Source organism: Panulirus ornatus, chromosome 1 (assembly GCF_036320965.1).
Source record: "Panulirus ornatus isolate Po-2019 chromosome 1, ASM3632096v1, whole genome shotgun sequence".
Classification (NCBI taxonomy): Eukaryota; Metazoa; Arthropoda; class Malacostraca; order Decapoda; family Palinuridae; genus Panulirus; species Panulirus ornatus.
The window spans coordinates 953,175-968,118 of NC_092224.1; positions in this window are offsets into that span (position 1 = coordinate 953,175).

Genomic DNA, 14,944 nt, shown 5'->3' on the forward strand with positions numbered 1-14,944 from the left:
ATTAGGTAAAGTAGGGTTGAGGGTCAAGTCATTTGAGAGGTAAGTTTGAATGGAGAAAAACTGGAGGAAGTAAAGTGTTTTAGATATCTGGGAGTGGATCTGGCAGCGGATGGAACCATGGAAGCGGAAGTGAATCATAGGGTGGGGGAGGGGGCGAAAATCCTGGGAGCCGTGAAGAATGTGTGGAAGTCGAGAACATTATCTTGGAAAGCAAAAATGGGTATGTTTGAAGGAATAGTGGTTTCAACAATGTTATATGGTTGCGAGGAGTGGGCTGTGGATAGAGTTGTGAGCAGGAGGGTGAATGTGCTGGAAATGAGATGTTTGAGGACAATATGTGGTGTGAGGTTGTTTGATCGAGTAAGTAATGTAAGGGTAAGAGAGATGTGTGGAAATAAAAAGAGCGTGGTTGAGAGAGCAGAAGAGGGTGTTTTGAAATGGTTTGGACACATGGAGAGAATGAGTGAGGAAAGATTGACCAAGAGGATTTATGTGTCAGAGGTGGAGGGAACGAGGAGAAGTGGGAGACCAAATTGGAGGTGGAAAGATGGAGTGAAAAAGATTTTGAGTGATCGGGGCCTGAACATGCAGGAGGGTGAAAGGCGTGCAAGGAATAGAGTGAATTGGAACGATGTGGTATACCGGGGTCGACGTGCTGTCAGTGGATTGAATCAGGGCATGTGAAGCGTCTGGGGTTAACCATGGAAAGTTGTGTGGGGCCTGGATGTGGAAAGGGAGCTGTGGTTTCGGGCATTATTTCATGACAGCTAGAGACTGATTGTGAACGAATGGGGTCTTTGTTGTCTTTTCCTAGCGCTACGTCGCACACATGAAGGGGGAGGGGGATATTATTCCACGTGTGGCGAGAGCTTGGGAAGTGAGTCAGTTGTTGTTCGCTGATGATACAGCGCTGGTGGCTGATTCATGTGAGAAACTGCAGAAGCTGGTGACTGAGTTTGGTAAAGTGTGTGAAAGAAGAAAGTTAAGAGTAAATGTGAATAAGAGCAAGGTTATTAGGTACAGTAGGGTTGAGGGTCAAGTCAATTGGGAGGTGAGTCTGAATGGAGAAAAACTGGAGGAAGTGAAGTGTTTTAGATATCTGGGAGTGGATCTGGCAGCGGATGGAACCATGGAAGCGGAAGTGGATCATAGGGTGGGGGAGGGGGCGAAAATTCTGGGAGCCTTGAAGAATGTGTGGAAGTCGAGAACGTTATCTCGGAAAGCAAAAATGGGTATGTTTGAAGGAATAGTGGTTCCAACAATGTTGTATGGTTGCGAGGCGTGGGCTATGGATAGAGTTGTGCGCAGGAGGATAGATGTGCTGGAAATGAGATGTTTGAGGACAATGTGTGGTGTGAGGTGGTTTGATCGAGTAAGTAACGTAAGAGTAAGAGAGATGTGTGGAAATAAAAAGAGCGTGATTGAGAGAGCAGAAGAGGGTGTTTTGAAATGGTTTGGGCACATGGAGAGAATGAGTGAGGAAAGATTGACCAAGAGGATATATGTGTCGGAGGTGGAGGGAACGAGGAGAAGAGGGAGACCAAATTGGAGGTGGAAAGATGGAGTGAAAAAGATTTTGTGTGATCGGGGCCTGAACATGCAGGAGGGTGAAAGGAGGGCAAGGAATAGAGTGAATTGGAGCGATGTGGTATACCGGGGTTGACGTGCTGTCAGTGAATTGAATCAAGGCATGTGAAGCGTCTGGGGTAAACCATGGAAAGCTGTGTAGGTATGTATATTTGCGTGTGTGGACGTATGTATATACATGTGTATGGGGGTGGGTTGGGCCATTTCTTTCGTCTGTTTCCTTGCGCTACCTCGCAAACGCGGGAGACAGCGACAAAGCAAAAAAAAAAAAAAAAAAAAAATATATATATATATATATATATATATATATATATATATTTATATATGTATATATATATTTATATATGTATATATATATTCATATATGTATATATATATTCATATATGTATATATATATTTATATATATATATATATATATATATATATATATATATATATATATATATATATATATATATATATATGTATATATATATATGTATATAAATATATATATGTATATATATATATATATATATATATATATATATATATATATATATATATATATATATATATATATATATAATATATATATATATATATATATATATATATATATATATATATATATATATATATATATATATATATATATATATATATGTATGTATGAAATCCCATGAGCTTACGGGGAAATATATCAAGATAAGTTCCCAAGTGCACTTTCGTGTAATAATCACATCATCAGGGGAGATACAAGAAAAAAATATAGAAATCAGATGATATCCAACGAAGAGACTTAGCTAGGACGCTAGGATTCCATTGTAGAAAGACTGCAAGTGTTACTCCCGGATCCATTTTCCCGGAGATTTTGCAGCTTCACGGATGCGCTACTTCCGGTAGGAGGGATATCCTGGACTCCTTTGGAGTGAGAAGTTGTTCGTCAAGACTATACTTATATTCGTCAACAGACGATGATACAGCCTCATCGAAGTTAACTGTTCACTCGCAGTGTAAGCACAGGCGAGCTGAGACTGGGAAATGTATAAAAGAAAGAGGCAGGAGGTCAAGAGAAAGGTGCAAGAGGTGAATAAGAGGGCAAATGAGAGTTGGGGTGAGAGGGTATCATTAAATTTTGGGGAGAATATAAAGATGTTTTGGAAGGAGGTAAATAAAGTGCGTAAGACAAGAGACAAATGGTATCATCGGTGAAGGGGGCAAATGGGTAGGTAATAACAAGTAGTGGTGATGTGAGAAGGACATGAAGTGAGTATTTTGAAGGTTTGTTGAATGTGTTTGATGATAGAGTGGCAGATATAGGGTGTTTTGGTCGAGGTGGTGTGCGAAGTGAGAGGGTTAGTGAGAATGATTTGGTAAACAGAGAAGAGGTAGTGAAAGCTTTGCGGAAGATGAAAGCCGGCAAGGCAGCGGATTTGGATGTTATTGCAGTGGAAATTGTTAAAAATGGGGGGTGACTGTACTGTTAACTGGTTCGTAAGGATATTCAATGTATGTACGACTAATGGTGAGGTGCCTGAGGATTGGCGGAATGCATGCATAGTGTCATTGTACAAAGGCAAATGGGATAAAGGTGAGTGCTCAAATTACACAGGTATAAGTTTGTTGAGTATTCCTGGGAAATTATATGGGAGGGTATTGATTGGAAGGGTGAAAGCATGTACAGAGCATCAGATTCGGGAAGAGCAGTGTGGTTTCGCGAGTGGTACAGGATGTGTGGATCAGGTGTTTGCTTTGAGGAATGTATGTGAGAAATACTTAGAAAAGCAAATGGATTTGTATGTAGTATTTATGGATCTGGAGAAGGCATATGATAGAGTTGATAGAGATGCTCTGTGGAAGGTATTAAGAATATATGGTGTGGGAGGCAAGTTGCTAGAGGCAGTGAAAAGTTTTTATCGAGGGTGTAAGGCATGTGTACGAGTTGGAAGAGAGGAAAGTGATTGGTTCTCTGTGAATGTCAGTTTGCGACGAGGTTGCGTGATGTCTCCATGGTTGTTTAATTTGTTTATGGATGCGGTTGTTAGGGAGGTGAATGCAAGAGTTTTGGAGAGAGGGGCAAGTATGCAGTCTGTTTTGGATGAGAGAGCTTGGGAAGTGAGTCAGATGTTGTTAGCTGATGATACAGCGTTGGTGGCTGATTCGTGTGAGAAACTGCAGAAGTAGGTGACTGAGTTTGTTAAGTGTGTGAAAGAAGAAAGCTAAGAGTAAATGTGAATAAGAGCAAGGTTATTAGGTACAGTAGGGTTGAGGGACAAGTCAATTGGGAGATAAGTTTGAATGGAGAAAAACTAAAGGAAGTGAAGTGTTTTAGATATCTGGGAGTGGATCTGGCATCGGATGGAACCATGGAAGCGGAAGTGAGTCACAGGGTGGGGGAGGGGGCGAAAGTTCTGGAAGCGTTGAAAAATGTGTGGAAGGCGAGAACGTTATCTCGGAAAGGAAAAAATGGGTATGTTTGAAGGAATATTGGCTCCAACAATGTTATATGGTTGCGAGATGTGGGCAATAGATAAGAGTTGTGCGGAGGGGGGGTGGATGTTCTGGAAATGAGATGTTTGAGGACAATATGTGGTGTGAGGTGGTTTGATCGAGTAAGTAATGAAAGGGTAAGAGAGATATGTGGTAATAAAAAGAGTGTGGTTGTGAGAGCAGAAGAGGGTGTTTTGAAATGGTTTGGTCGCACAGAGAGAATGAGTAAGGAAAGATTGACAAAGAGGATATGTGTGTCAGAGGTGGAGGGAACGAGAAGTGGGAGACCAAATTGGAGGTGGAAAGATGGAGTGAAAAAGATTTTGGGTTTATCAACTTGCAGGACAAACTAAGGAGTAGCAGTGAATATCTCAACCGTACAACATTTGATGAAGCTGAATCAGAAACAAGAGAAACCTTATATTAATTTTCATCAATGACCCTGAATATGCAGGAGGGTGAAAGGCGTGCAAGGAATATAGTGAATTTGAACGATGTTGTATACCAGGGTCGATGTGCTGTCAATGGATTGAACCAAGGCATGTGAAGCGTCTGAGGTAAACCGTGGCAAGTTTTGTGGAGCCTGAATGTGGAAAGGGAGCCGTGGTTTGGGTGCATTATACATGACAGCTATAGGCTGATTGTGATCGAATGTGGCCTTTGTTGTTTTTTCCTAGTGCTACCTCGCGCACATGCGGGGGGAGGGGGTTGTCATTTCATGTGTGGCGGGGTGGCGACGGGAATGAATAAGGGCAGACTATGATTATGTACAAGTGTATATATGTATATGTCTGTGAGTGTATATATATATATGTATACGTTGAGATGTATAGGTATGTATATGTGCGTGTGTGGACGTGTATGTATATACATGTGTATGTGGTTGGGTTGGGCCATTCTTTCGTCTGTTTCCTTGCGGTACCTCGCTAACGCGGGAGACAGCGACAAGGTATAATACATGAATAAATAAATAACATATTTTGCCTTTTGCGTTGTATGATTTTTTTTGATGGAACGTTTATACTTTTTTTGCAATAGGAAATAAAAGACTCTCTCTCTCTCTCTCTCTCTCTCTCTCTCTCTCTCTCTCTCTCTCTCTCTCTCTCTCTCTCTCTCTCTCTCTCTCTCGACCTTCTCGTCTCACTCTGTTAAGTTTTTATATCTTCGTTATCGTATCACTAGAAGGACTGCCAGTACAGGATAATAACCGAGAATGTCGTTGTGGGTATTATGGCTAGTAGAGGATGGGTGCTGTGAAAATTAATTACCCTAGTGTATGTAGCAAATTACCCTGGTTTTTGTAGCTGATTACCTTGATGTATGTAGCTACTTGATAGGTGATGTTGATGTTTAGGTGGTTGGGTGCCGGCCTCCTTTGCAGTAGTTGTACATGGTAGTACATGGGAGGTCATTATCTGACGCAAGACCTGATAGTCTATGAAGAGGTTATCAAGTACATGGGAAGAGTAGAATGCAGACGACGTGATGGTCCATGACGAACTTTTCAGCTGGAGGACAGAAACAGTACTTTAGAATCTTAATCTGTGTAGATTGAGGCATGTTAGTGCATCAGAATGCTCCTCTCCACCCACCACTACCCAAGGCTTGGACGAGAATCAATAGTCAGGTAGCGTGGTGTCATTTACATGTGATCGTATTCCTTGTAGAAAGTGTGTGGGGAGGAGGAATGAACAATGATTTATAAGAACCGTGGAGAGTAGCGAACTCCTTGGGTACAAGACACATTCCCTGATTCTATAGGGCAGCGAAGTCCATGGCTACGCGACACATCCGATGGACTCTAAATGCCACATCTGATAAAGGAGAGAGTGAGTGACATGGAAGGAGTAAGAGGCAGATGATACCCGGAGGAACACTGGAGGGAGGAAGGACTTGTGAAGGAGCTCTTCCCAGAATATGAGACGCTGACAACAACAACAGATTTCTACGTAACTATCGAAGGTAGAGCCAAAATTTTATGATTGCGGAAGGGCACTGTTCAGCAGAGTGGCCAAGGTAAGCCTCATTCACTTCATGTCTGAAACTGGTCTGTAAAACATGAGGAAAAAGGTGTTTGATTCTGTCACATTGAGAGACAGAAACACACCTGTAATAAAGGCCAAGAACTGGTAGCTAGAGGAAGCGTAAACTCAGGGAACAGCATGTCTGAAGGACGTTGCGATAGAAAGACCTGAATAAGATGGTGACTACAGAGGTATACCGATGTCTCCAGATTAAGCCAGTCTGATTTGATCTTGAGGTCTAGCAGACTTGCTTATCTGCGATAACATCATTACCCAGCATGAAGTCACTGTGTATTTATATACTGAATACTGTGGCAACCTAGCCACTTACCCGACTTGGCGCGTATGTCACGCCACTCTCAATATTTTATTCTTTTTTTATTATACTTCATCGCCATCTCAAGCGTTAGCGAGGTAGCGCAAGGAAACAGACGAAGAATGGCCCAACCCAACCACATACACATGTATATACATAAACGTCCACACACGCATATATACATACCTATGCATTTCAACGTATACATACATATACATACACAGACATATATACACATGTACATACACTTGCTGCCTTCATCCATTCTCGTCGCCCCCCAACGACAAGTTGGCTCTAGGAAAAGACAAAAAGGACACATTCGTTCACACTCAGTCTCTAGCTGTCATGTGTAATGCACCGAAACCACAGCTCCCTTTCCTGTGGAAAGGCCCCACAAAACTTTCCTAGGTTTACCCCACACGCTTCACATGCCTTGGTCCAATCCACTGAGAGCACGTCAACCCCGGTATACCACATCGTTCCAATTCACTCGATTCCTTGCACGCCTTTTACCCTCCTGTATGTTTTGGCCCCGATCGCTCAAAATCTTTTTCACTCCATCCCTCCACCCCCAGTTTGGTCTCCCGCTTCTCCTTGTTCCTTCTGCCTCTGACACATATATCCTCTTTGTCAATCTTTCCTCACTTATTCTCTCCATGTGACAAAACACTTCAACACACCCTCTTCTGCTCTCTCAACTACACTCTTTATATTACAACACATCTCTCTTACCCTTTCATTACTTACTCGATCATACCACCTCACACCACATATTGTCCTCAAACATTTCATTTCCAACACATCCACCCTCCTCCGCACAACCCTACCTATAGAATAGCCCATGCCTCGCAACCATATAACATAATTGGAACCACTATTCCTTCAAACATACCCATTTTTGCTCTCCGAGATAACGTTCTCGCCCACCACACATTGTTCAACGCTCCCAGAACCTTCGCCCTCTCCCCACCCGGTGACTCACTTCCGCTCCCATGGTTCCAGCCGCTACCAAACCCGGTTTACTCCCAGATATCTAAAACATTTCACTTCCTCCAGTTTTTCTTCATTCAAACTTACCTCCCAATTAACTTGTCCCTCAACCCTACTGAACCGAACAACCTTGTTCTTATTCACATTTACTCTTAGCTGTCTTCTTTCACACACTTTACCAAAGTCAGTCACTAACTTTTGTAGTATCCTACCCGAATCAGCCACCAGCGCTGTATCATTAGCAAACAACAACTGACTCAGTTCCCAAGCCCTCTCTTCCACAACAGGCTACATACTTGCCTCTCTCTCCAAAACTCCTGCATTCATCTCCCTAACTACTCCATCCATAAACAAATTAAGCAACCATGGAGACATCACACACCCCTGCCGCAAACCTACATTCACTGGGAACCAATCTCTTTCCTCTCTTCCTTCTCGTACACATGCTTTACATCCTTGGTAAAAACTTTTCACTGCTTCCAGCAACTTGCATGCCACACCATATACTTTTGATACCTTCCACAAAGCATCTCTATCAACCCTATCACATGCCTTCTCCAGATCCATAAATGCTACATATATTCTTCAACTGTAACTTGAACTCTCATCTTTGTCCCCTTTGTTTTTGTACAATGGCCTATGCATGTATTCCGCCAATCCTCAGGCACTTCACCGTGAACCACACATACATTGATTATCCTTACCAACCAGTCAACAACAGAGTCACCCCCTTTTTTCATATATTCCACTGCAATACCATCTAAACTCTCTCTCTCTCTCTCTCTCTCTCTCTCTCTCTCTCTCTCTCTCTCTCTCTCTCTCTCTCTCTCTCTCTCTCTCTCTCTCTCTCTCTCTCTCTCTCTCTCTCTCTCTCTCTCTCTCTATATATATATATATATATATATATATATATATACATATATATATATGGGTGCTGATTTACCCAGTAATGCATAGGCATTGCCCTACTGATCGGATGGAGCCATTGTGTCTTGATTCATGTATTGTTTTTTGAAAACTCAATACAATCAAGTTTGTCAAGTGTCTGTAATGTCTTGCCCACACCATAGCATGTATAATTCTATACACTCAAGTTTGTCAAGTGTCTTTTAATGTCTTGTCCATAGTGTAACATTCTAGGTTGTAAATCAAGTGACTGTTCTGAACTTGGATGTGGTGTGTGGAGGCTGCACAAGTTGCCCCTCTGAGCACAACAGGTGGCTGGTATGACAGCGAGGTAGGGAGGTACGTAGGCAGGTGTTTGGTAAGTAGGTAGGCAGGCGGATAGTTAGGTTGTAGGTAGGTATACTAGCAGGTAGGCAGGGAGGTAAGTAGGTAGGTATGAATGAATATGTACATGTATGTATGTTATATAGGTAAGTAGGTAGGTATATATGTATATGTGTATGCATGTATGTATGTGTGTATGTATGTATGTATGTATGTATGTATGTATGTATGTATGTATGTATGTATATATGTATGTAGGTATATATGTATGTATGTATGTATGTATGTAGTTAGTGAAGTGGGCAGGTATGTAGGTAGACAGGCAGGTATGTAGGAAGGCAGGCAGGTATATAGGTAGGCAGGCAGGTATGTATGTATTTAGGTAGGTAGGTAGGTGGGTAGTTATGTTTGTAGGTAGGTAGGTGGGTAGTTATGTTTGTAGGTAGGTAGGTGGGCAGGTATGTAGGAAGGCAGGCAGGTATTTAGGTAGGTGGGCAGGTATGTAGGAAGGCAGGCAGGTATTTAGGTAGGTGGGCAGGTATGTAGGAAGGCAGTCAGGTATGTAGGAAGGCAGGCAGTTATGTAGGTAGATGGGCAGTTATGTAGGTAGGTAGGTAGGTAGGTGGGCAGGTATGTAGGTAGGTGGGCAGGTATGTAGGTAGGTGGGCAGGTATGTAGGTAGGTGGGCAGGTATGCAGGAAGGTTTGCAGGTGCAAGACGGTTCCCTCCCCTGCCCCACCGGAGCCGGTACAGCAGACCTCGCCCAAATATTCACCATCACCTTGGGCTGTCTACCTCTGCAGCCTCCACTCTCACTCCGCTCTACCAATGAACAGTTTGGCCTCGCGACCGCCACTCTTGCTTGACCCCCTCCTTGGTTATATTGACCACTCAGGTGCTAGGCCTATGCAGCCACGTATTAACCAGTCAGGACTTAATGTTGATCTCCGTGTGGCTCTCCGAGTCACAGTGACCACTCTGGCCGTACAGGGAGGTCACTGTAGTAACCATTGTGTCCTTGCAGTGAGAACTTACGCCTTGGTCTTTCTCGGCACGCAGTGATGCGCTAGCTCCAAGAGACCTGCCTCTATCCCCGTGGCGATCACTGTGGTCTTGCAGTGACAAATCTGACTCGTGTAGTGACCTTTCACTTTTTGATTAAGGTTAGAGTGACCACAGGCTCCACAGTCATCGCTGACACCAGACACCTTCGTCACTGTTGCCTTGCAGTGATCAGTCGTGTCGTTTGCTTCCAAGTCATTTCTGTTTGCAGTGAACAACTAGTCTGTCTCTGTGGCATCCTCTCAAGCTATGGTCACTGTTGTGAGGCAGTGACTGGTAAGGCCTCGTTGTGATCACCCTAATGTTGGTCACTGTTATATTCTAGTTATCAGTGATTCCATAGTAAACACATTCATGAAGACTTGATCGCTGCTGCGCGCGCGCACACACACACACACACACACACACACACACACACACACACACACACACACACACACACACACACGAAGCCTTGATATACTCATTGGCTCTTAACAGACCGCTCATTGTGTGATCCCAGTTTTGATACAGGGTGTAAGGAAGACTTCCCTGGGTTTGGAGCGTTTCTTGCACATACGTTTGGTCTCCGTGGTAGTGACTGAAGTTTCCTTAAACCTTGCGCGTCCCAGGGGCATCCAGTGGTGGTGGAGGCAAGGCTGCGTGGTACAGTATAACCTTACCCAACGCTGCATCGTTCTAGTCCCCGGGGACACGACGCCTCGGTACAAGCCTTAGATATGACGATTCTTGAAGGCTCATCACATCTGTTGCCAGGCCGACATACCCAAGGGTCACACAGTCGTGCCCAAGGATGCTAAAGCTCTCCGAATCCTAAGAACCACGTGTGTGACTGGGATAATCACGGTAACCATAAGAATCCTCCAGCAACGTACATGATCGACACGTACACTGTACCGATCATACGCGAGCAATAAGACACAAGAGGTGATAGAGAAGGACAATCTGGTGCAGCAGGTAGGTCGGCGTTGAATAAACCATGGCTGTTGTAGCATGTAGCAGCCAGCCGGCAAGGTCTCTGGTGTTTATCTCCTGTTGCGTATACTTGACACCTGACCTGTTGTCCTTAGTCGAAACACACACACACACACACACACACACACACACACACACACACACACATATATATATATATATATATATATATATATATATATATATATATATATATATATATATATATAGAAAGAATACTTCCCACGCAATCCCCACATGTCGTAGAAGGCGACTAAAGGGGACGGGAGAGGGGGGGAGGGGGCCTGGAAACCCTCCCCTCCTTGTATTTCAACTTTCTAAAAGGGGAAACAGAAGAAGGAGTCACGCGGGGAGTGCTCATCCTCCTCGAAGGCTCAGATTGGGGTGTCTAAATGTGTGTGGATGTAACCAAGATGAGAAAAAAGGAGAGATAGGTAGTGTGTTTGAGGAAAGGAACCTGGATGATCTGGCTCTGAGTGAAACGAAGCTCAAGGGTAAAGAGGAAGAGTGGTTTGGGAATATTTTAGGAGTAAAGTCAGGGGTTGGTGAGAGGACAAGAGCAAGGGAAGGAGTAGCACTACTCCTGAAACAAGAGTGATGGGAGTATGTGACAATGTAAGAAAGTAAACTCTTGAGTGATATGGGTAAAACTGAAAGTGGATGGAGAGAGATGGGTGATCATTGGTGCTTATGCACCTGGGCATGAGGGGAAAGATCAGGAGAGGCAATTGGTGTGGGAGCAGCTGAGTGAGTGTGTTAGAAGTTTTGATGCACGAGACCAGATTATAGTGATTGGTGATTTGAATACAAAGGTCAGTGATTTGAATGCAAAGGTGGCAGTTGAGGGAATGATTGGTGTACATGGAGAGTTCAGTGTTGTAAATGGAAATGGTGAAGAGCTTGTAGATTTGTGTGCTGAAAAAGGACTGGTGATTGGGAATACCTGGTTTAAAAAGAAAGATACACATAAGTATACGTATGTAAGTAGGAGAGATGACCAGAGAGCGTTATTGGATTACATATTAATTGATAGACACGTGAAAGAGAGACTTTTGGATGTTAATGTGCTGAGTGTTGCAACTGGAGGGATGTCTGATCATCATCTTGTGAAGGCGAAAGTGAAGATTTGTAGAGTTTTTCAGAAAAGAAAACAGAATGTTGGGGTGAAGAGAGTGGTGAGAGTAAGTGAGCTTGGGAAGGAGACTTGTGTGAGGAAGTACCAAGAGAGACTGAGTGCAGAATGGAAAAAGGTCAGAGCAAAGGCCGTAAGGGGAGTTGGGGAGGAATGGGATGTATTTAGTGAAGCAGCTATGGCTTGTGCAAAAGATGCTTGTGGCATGAGAAGCGTTGGAGGTGGGCAGATTATAATGGGTAGTGAGTGGTGGGATGAAGTAAGATTATTAGTACTAATAGAAAGAGAAGAGAGGCATTTGGACGAGTTTTTCAGGGAAATAGTGCAAATGAGTGGGAAATGTTTAAAAGAAAGAGGCAGAAGGTCAAGAGAAAGGTGCAAGAGGTAAAAAAGAGGGCAAATGAGAGTTTGGGTGAGAGAGTATCATTGAATTTTAGGGAGAATAAAAAGATGTTTTGGAGGGAGGTAAATAAAGTGCCTAAGACTAGAGAACAAATGGGAACATCGGTGAAGTGTGCTAATAAGGAGATGATGATAAGTAGTGGTGATGTGAGAAAGAGATGGAGTGAGTATTTTAAAGGTTTGTTGAATGTGTTAGATGATAGAGTAGCAGATAAAGGGTGTTTTGGTCGAGGTGGTGTGCGAAGTGAGAGGGTTAGGGAGAATGATTTGGTGAACAGAGAAGAGGTAGTGAAAGCTTTGCGGAAGATGAAAGCCCGCAAGGCAACGGGTTTAGATGGTATTGCAGTGGAATTTGTTAAAAAAGGGGGTGACTTTATTGTTGACTGATTGGTAAGGATATTTAATGTATGTATGGCTCATGGTGAGGTGCCTGGGGATTGGCGGAATGCATGCATAGTGCCATTGTACAAAGGCAAAGGGGATAAAGGTGAGTGCTCAAATCACAGAGGTATAAGTTTGTTGGGTATTCCTGGGAAACTATATGGGAGGGTATTGATTGAGATGGTGAAGACATGTACAGAGCATCAGATTGGGGAAAAGCAGTATGGTTTCAGAAGTGGTAGAGGATGTGTGGATCAGGTGTTTGCTTTGAAGAATGTATGTGAGAAATACTTAGAAAAACAAATGGATTTGTATGTAGCATTTATGGATCTGGAGAAGGCATATGATAGAGTTAGAGATGCTCTGTGGAAGGTATTAAGAATATATGGTGTGGGAGGCAAGTTGTTAGAAGCAGTGAAAAGTTTTTATCGAGAATGTAAGACATGTGTACGAGTAGGAAGAGAGGAAAGTGATTGGTTCTCTGTGAATGTCGGTTTGTGGCAGGGTTGCGTGATGTTTCCATGGTTGTTTAATTTATTTATGGAGGGGGTTGTTAGGGAGCTTGGATGAGAGAGCTTGGGAAGTGAGTCAATTGTTGTTCGCTGATGATACAGCGCTGGTGGCTGATTCGGGTGAGAAACTGCAAAAGCTGGTGAATGAGTTTGGCAAAATGTGTGAAAGAAGAAAGTTGAGAGTAAATGTGAATAAGAGCAAAATTATTAGGTACTGTAGGGTTGAGGGACAAGTCACTTGGGAGGCAAGTTTGAATGAAGAAAAACTGGAGGAAGTAAAGTGTTTTAGATATCTGGGAATGGATCTGGCAGTGGATGGAACCATGTAAGCGGAAGTGAGTCACTGGGTGGGGGAGGGGGCGAAATTTCTGGGAACGTTGGAAAATGTGTGGAAGTCGAGAACTTTATCTTGGAAAGCAAAAATGGGTATGTTTGAAGGAATAGTGGTTCCAACAATGTTATATGGATGCGAGGCGTGGGCTATAGATAGAGTTGTGCGGAGGAGGGTGGATGTGCTGGAAATGAGATGTTTGAGGACAATATGTGGTGTGAGGTAGTTTGATCGAGTAAGTAATGAAAGGGTAAGAGAGATGTGTGGTGATAAAAAGAGTGTGGTTGAGAGAGCAGAAGAGGGTGTTTTGAAATGGTTTGGTCACATGGAGAGAATGAGTGAGGAAAGATTGACAAAGAGGATATATGTGTCAGAGGTGAAGGGAACGAGGAGAAGTGGGAGACCAAATTGGAGGTGGAAAGATGGAGTGAAAAAGACTGAGTGATTGGGGCCTGAACATGCAGGAGGGTGAAAGGCGTGCAAGGAATAGAGTGAATTGGAACGATGTGGTATACCGGGGTCGATGTGCTGTCAATGGATTGAACCTGGGCATGTGAAGCGTCTTGGGTAAACTATGGAAAGTTGTGTGGGGCCTGGATGTGGAAAGGGAGCTGTGGTTTCGGTGAATTATACATGACAGCTAGAGACTGAGTGTGAACGAATGTGGCCTTTATTGTCTTTTTCTAGCGCTACCTCCCGCACATGCAGGGGGAGGGGGTTGTCATTTCATGTGTGGCGGGGTGGCGACGAGAGTTAATAAGGCCAGACAGTATGAATACGTACATGTGTATATATCCATATATCTGTGTGTGTTTATATATGTATACGTTGAGATATAGGTATGTATATGTGCTGTGTGTGGACGTGTATGTATATACATGTGTATGTGGCTTGGTTGGGCCATTCTTTCTTCTGTTTCCTTGCGCTACCTCGCTAACGCGGGAGACAGCGACAATATATATATATATATATATATATATATATATATATATATATATATATATATATATATATATATATATATATATATATATATTTTTTTTTTTTTTTTTTTTTTTTTTTTTTTGCTTTGCCTCTGTCTCCCGCGTTTGCGAGGTAGCGCAAGGAAACAGACGAAAGAAATGGCCCAACCCACCCCCATACACATGTATATACATACGTCCACACACGCAAATATACATACCTACACAGCCCTCCATGGTTTACCCCAGACGCTTCACATGCCTTGATTCAATCCACTGACAGCACGTCAACCCCGGTATACCACATCGCTCCAATTCACTCTATTCCTTGCCCTCCTTTCATCCTCCTGCATGTTCAGGCCCCGATCACACAAAATCTTTTTCACTCCATCTTTCCATCTCCAATTTGGTCTCCCTCTTCTCCTCGTTCCCTCCACCTCCGACACATATATCCTCTTGGTCAATCTTTCCTCACTCATTCTCTCCATGTGACCAAACCATTTCAAAACACCCTCTTCTGCTCTCTCAACCACGCTCTTTTTATTTCCACACATCTCTCTTACCCT